Source organism: Lissotriton helveticus, chromosome 1_1, assembly GCF_964261635.1.
Source record: "Lissotriton helveticus chromosome 1_1, aLisHel1.1, whole genome shotgun sequence".
Lineage (NCBI taxonomy): Eukaryota > Metazoa > Chordata > Amphibia > Caudata > Salamandridae > Lissotriton > Lissotriton helveticus.
In genome coordinates this window covers 128,086,224-128,092,869 of record NC_136057.1, presented here as the reverse complement: position 1 = coordinate 128,092,869, position 6,646 = coordinate 128,086,224, and positions in this window count along the sequence as shown.

The following is a 6,646-nucleotide window of genomic DNA, read 5'->3' as shown; positions in this document are numbered from 1 at the left end:
GTTGCTGCCGACCAGGGACACGACTTTGCCCTCCTGCTGCTGAGCCAAGCTTGAGCAGAGAAAAGTGGAATAATGGGCATCATGTCACAGGGAGGTGTGAGCACTTTCCAGACAGGATTTAGTGTATTGGGGCAGGGTGGGTGTGCTTGCCAGTGCCACTCAGTCTTCATGAGGGGAACATTTTGTGTCCTAATGCATAGTCCAGTTCAAACCAGTCATGGGAGCCGTTGGCTCCAGGTCTGGTGCAAAACTAGACAAAGGATATGAGAGTAACCTCCCCCTGTCCAGACCCTCCCTTGGGACGGTCCCCTGAATTAACCCAACCCTTTCCCAAGGGTATTTAAGGGCTTACCTGTGGGTGGGTCCCTACATTTGTCGTGGGACCACTTCAACTTCTACCATCTGGGCACTCAGGACTTCGCTGGACTTAGTTTGGGCTCGACTTTGTCCCCCTTTCAGTCTGCTGCATTGTCTGTGCCCATGCACCATACAGGAACCTTGCAAGGCCTCTGGGCATCCAAGACACTTGAAGGATACTCCCTTGAAGTGAAGGAGTCACATCCCTGCATCCGCAGATACCACAACCAAGCTGATCAGTCTGTTGATAGTGAGCTCCTACAGACTACAAAAGGTTCTGCAACACAGGTGGTAGTTCTACACAGCTCATGAGGCCTGCCCTGCCCTGTCACCCTGTTTGAGGCCAGTATCCCTGGTGGGACACGCAGGAACCAAACCCCTGTGTATCACGTTGACTTGCTGTTGCCAAGGCTTGCTAGCTTCCTTCCATCAAGATCTTCGTGCTTCAAGTAGTCCCAACATCGGGCATCTCCATTGACCAAAACCTTTGCCCACACCACTTTGCTTGAATCGTGCCCTGCATCTATTGGTGAGCTGCTCTAGGTCCTCTTGAGACTCCAGTGCCTCCACCTCATTTGAGGGTCAAATTTGCTTCTTTTGAGCTCCCCTGATTGCCTGGGGCTTCCCCTGACTCCTCTGCTTGTGGTGAGTCCCCTGGACCTTGCTGTTCCCGTCACAGCACAATCTTCGACTTCTACTTGGTTTGCATTTTCATATGCTTGTTTGTGCTCCCACCGGACACTGATCCCACAGCAATCGACATCCAAAGTGGATGGCTCATGCATGGCTCCTGGTCTTCCTCAGCGTCGCCTGGTCCTCACAGTTGCAGAGTCAATGTCCTCGTCAACTCTCCGGCAACTCCAGACATTGGTGTGCATTCGTCTTCCAGATCTCCTGGTCACTCCTGAGTGACATAGACTGTCTCCTCTGCTTGCAGGTTCCTCTGAACTAGAATCACTTCAGATTCCACTGTATACTTTCTCCTTCGTCGTCAGCGGCACTTTGCTAAAGCCCTACATTGGGTTTTACAGCGGTTTCTGACACCACTTCACATGTATGCACCCAGCTTCCCTGGTATAGGTGATGTGGGCACTAGGGTATCCACGGGTGGGGTGGCTTTCCAACCTTCTGTCTTCCATGGAGTTTCTTAAGGGTCCACTGGAAAGGGTCCTCGATCTTTAAAAATCCAACAGCGACTTACACGTTGACTTGTATGGAGAATGCGTTTGTGTTCCCACACTGCACACGATCTCCGAGAGGTTCCTAGTTACTCACCTTGGTTGGTTCCTTGGGGGCCCAGCACTTCTACGTCCTCCAGACCTTGTCTTGGCCCGAGTCAAGGTTCTTATACCACTGCCTTAATATATGGTTTGGTCCTCCCCTGGGGTCTGCTGTGTACTTTGTACTATTTACAGCGATTTCTATGTAAAGTATTGTGTGGATTGTGCGTATCCCCGGGTAGGAGATATCTAAACGTATTAGAGAGTATTATATACTAAACAAATATTTTTATAAATACCTTGTGTGGTTCTTTTTCACTTATTCTATACATACAGCTGCGGCCCGTGCAGGTAACAGCTGTGGTAGAAACTAAACAGGGTCCTTGCTCCTCAACAGTAAGGCTAAGCCAAACTTAACTATAAAGCAATACAACTGCCAGTACTGGGAAAAAAAGTCTTTTCTTTTACTGAATGAACTGGGATATGCAATTCTCCTTATGCGCAGCCCACGTCTAAGGGACTATACCGCTAACTAGCAGGGAAGCCAACCCGGCTGTACATTGAACAGCAGTCCTTAAAAAATGTTCACCGGACTTTTTTTAATGTCTTTAATCAACCACATGGACCATAATGCACTATTCTGTGTTCAATACAGAATTGCGGCGTAATTCCGCTATATTATAATTATAATGAGTCTTGGACTCATAGATTTATTATCTGCACTACCCATTTTGCCCTGTTGAGTATCGCCGCAAACACGAGGATTTTCTCTGATCAGAGTTTACTCACATCCAAAATGTGCACTTCTCCTTTAATATGAATGAGGTCACATGACCAGGAAGTAAGTCGAACTATAGAAGCCTTGCCGGTGCTAGGGAATCCAGTCGAGTAAAAGAAGCCTTGCCGAGTTACACCGCGCCCTGAAGAAATTTTCCAAAGTTAGTGTTTTAGACTAAAAACTACCCACTTAGACCAGCTGTTGAGTCAGGTGTGAGCAGACGTGCCAAGACCCAGATACACTCGGTGTCTTCTTTTAATTCTCCCGCATGTAGGTCCAAGCGCATTCACTGCAGCGGGAAACTACTGGGTCCCCTCCAAAACACAGCCGGTCCCTGGGTGAATGGGAGTCAGCGTCCATACCGGTAAGTGTATCAAGCCAGTTACGCGGATTTGTCTCCCCGTGTTTAAAAGTCTGCCCAGACAACTGATTTCGTATTTCCATCCCTTTCTCTCTTTTGTAGACACCGAAAACAAATCCATCAGTAGATGAGGTGAGTGAGCATATGGCCGCTTTTTAAATTAGGTGGGTGTAAGTGACTTTCAGAATGGTGTGTTTCATGGTGGTCTATCGTTTATGTTACAGAGTCTATATATTATCGTAAATTGCATCTGTCCTGTGAGACGGCACTCTCTGATATATCTCTCAAGGTACGTGGATTCTAGCCGACTGGTGGCTGCTCGAGTTAGTGGTGGTTTGATATGCTAGAAGAGTTTATCTAATTAGTCATTATTCTCTATGTTGTAGAATCCGCATTGATCCTGAGGAGAACCCCAAAAGTTAGGGAGTTCGAAACGCGTCGATCACTCAAGGCCAATGGTCAACCGAAGTATTAGAGGGTTAATAACTGGATTAACACTGAATTTAAATACTCTAATCATTTGAACTTTTGTGAATTTGGATTTGACTTCTTGTTTTTCAAAAGAAATGTTTCAAATGTAAATAATTTGTGTGTTGACATTGACCTATATCCTATGTGTATAATTGTATTCATTGTCTCTGTTGTGTCTAATTTTTTCATGTTTTGTAAGTTTGAATTGCGTGACTGAAGGACGAAAGTTTTATGTGGTTGTGTTCTATAATTATAATTTTGTTTGTGTAGGTGACTTTGTAAATTCTGTATAAAGTTGTATATTTTGTATATTCAAATGTGTTTAGGCACAGAAATGTATTTTGAAAAAAATGAAAAAGCTTTCTGAGATTTAAAGAAAAGATTTATAATAAATAAGAATTCAAAAACAAGAAGAGAGTGCTATGTTTAAATCATAGTTTCTTCTAAAAGAAAAGACATTTTTTTTCCCAGTACTGGCAGTTGTATTGCTTTATAGGTAACAGCTGTGGGGCAGTGGGGCCAGGTTGAGGGGGATTCCGACAGACGATAAAGAGTGAAAATGTATTATTTTTTTCATTTTCCCTCTGCATCGTCTGCTGGAATCCCCCTCAACCCGGCCACACCACCCCACCGATGTTACTTGCACGGACCGCAGCTGTATACATACACAATTGTTTTCTGGTAAAACAAGCTGCTTTACATTCCTTCTGGACTAAGCCTGAAGGCTGCTCTCCACAGCTACCACTTGGATAGCTTTCTAAGGTTGTCTGAGGCTCCTTAAATCACCATAAGGGTTGTCTGGACTGGTGCAGGGTGCCCACTTGCATTAGTGGACATCACATATAAGGCCAGCTTCTCACAGGAGTCTTCTGATCAGACCAGTGCTTCATGAGCTCCTGGCTACTGTCCAGTTTACTACTTGCCTTGTACATGTAATCTGTTATTCTTGATCTCAGGCCAAGCACATTATCGAGCACATTGTCCTTCGCTTCTTTGAGAGGCCGCTTCAAAGACTCTCTTAGCAGGTACAACGATCCACTACATATACCTACTAGATCCAGAATGCCCAAAGCTCATTGTATTACAGTCCTATCACAATATTAATGTTGCATTGAACCACACAGTGCAGAACATAATTTCTTATGTTGTTTCTGTTTAATTGCATTTATAAGAAGTGGCAAATGAAACAGTACATTAAGAACAACATTTGCATAGCAGTTGAACCCAGAAGGGTTTGACAACTGGTAACCTACAAGATCTCCCTCATTGTCCAGTTTTATCGTCTTAACACATTCCTTCTCCCCTTTCTTTTCCTTGTTTTCGGCAACATCCATAGATTCGTTATTCGTTATTGAGCTTCTGCATTGGACAGATGATCCAATTTTCACTTCTCAACAAATTGTACTCTCTGACACGAACTTGCATCATCACTAACTTTCCTGTCATCATAAGCAAACAAAAACAAACTGGATAATGTTCTTACTTGAGGCAAGGCAACAGATGCCACACCTTCTTTAAATACAGTACTACCAATATTAACAAAAGCAGCATCTACACTTAAATCTTCAGTTTTATGGCTAGTTACAGCGAACGCTAAAGAGAGTAGGAACTGCTGCTGCAGGACATATAAGTCCTTTACAAGCAAAAAACGTACAACAAATCTGCCTATCTGCTCCACACCATCAATCTGATCAAAATTTATGGTAAAGTATTCAACCTGATCCCTATTTGAAAAGTGAATTGAATTTTGTCAAAGAATAAAAATACTTTGGGGCATATGTACAAACCCCTATCGCCACTACGTCACTTTTTCCGACGTGGTGGCGATAGGGGCTTAGCCTTATTTACAAGGCAGCGTTAAGCCACTTCACGTGGCTTAACACTGCCTCGTAAATGAGGCCCCTTTTCATGCTATACTTATCGTGAATGGGGTGGGCAGTGGGTATTTTGTACGCTAGCCTCTATGTACAAGGTCAGCGTACATAGAAAACCTGGTCTTAACTTGGCGAAACATAGAGAAAAGCATAATTTCTCCTCGTTTTTGCTTTTTCCACGTGTGCTGTGTTGTGAAGGGAATGCCTCTTCCTAATAGCGAGTCACAAAACCTATTTAGCGAGTTCTAAATAAATAGTGACTCGCTAGACAGGCTTTGTATATGGGCCATGCTGTTTTTGCATGCGCAAACGGGTTCGCAAACCTGTTTGGCCATCCAAACACGGTTGTACATCTGGCCCTAAATGCCTAATGGGATGCTCCTTATGGGCTGACTCGGCTGATTGAAGTTTCGATTCTAAAAGTCTCTCCCTGTATTTCCGTGTGATCAAATATGTCATATTTCCCTTACATTTACCTCATATTATAGTCTTGAAAGTGTCCAAAATGTCAATTTATGGGGCTTATCAGGTTTATTGAGCTCAAAGAATTCCTTGATGTTGGAGCATATCTCATCCTTCAGGACTAGATCTCTGAGAAGAGTGAGTTAAAGATCCATTGTAAGGGTGGTATTAGGGCGTACCATGTGTGAACGTGGCTTCGACAGGACCATGATCAGATAAACTCATGCTATGGATCTTGGTGTCAGCCAACATGGGTTAAAAGAATTACTCATGAAGATATAATCTATCCTGGAGGGCCTGCAGTGGACTTTTAGATTCTAAACTTCATGGTAGATGGCCCAGTGAAAAGAGAGGAAAGCTGCGGGTCCTCCTTGTCAAACTATCCTCTTCTGTATCTAAAAGGGTTACAAGAAGCAAGGTTTGGTTTCACAAGAACACAGCCAATATTAGATTGCTTGACTTGCTTGGGTGTGCCTAAGGCACAGAGACCAAGATGGTGGATAAAAGTATCACAACAATCAGTGAACAGTACTTAATGCTCAATGCATGAGTACCAAACCACACCTCCCAGGAGGTTCAACAGAACAGGCATGAGCAGCATGAATAAATATTATCACCCTGCACTTGAGGCCACAGCCCCTGCTACTCCAGTTCCCAACCCCAACCCCGCTGCCCTGCCCTTGCTCATGACTTTTCTAGAGATTTTCCATATAGGAGAATGTAGCGGCATATTAGCAACAAATAACGATAATTATCGCTAAAAAAATGTATTGCCGCCTATCGCCGGATATTACCGCCGAGATAACGTGCTATTAGCAATGTTTATCTCTAAAGCGATAGAAAAATCCGGCGATAGAGACTCAACACGTGAATATCGCTGGAAATCCAGCGATATTCAGGCATTATCGCTAATGGCGACCTAACCTGAATATCCGCCTCCCATTGGATATACAGGTTTAGTCATGGTCTGAGCAGGCGTTAGGTTCTGGCGATATTCACGATTAGCGCGATTTTTTTTTATCGCTTCGCCTGCCTTGCTAATAGGCAATAGCTGTGATAGCGACTGCTTTTCAGCCACTAACTGGTTGGGTACACCCACTTTGCGTGTCATTAGCGATATATA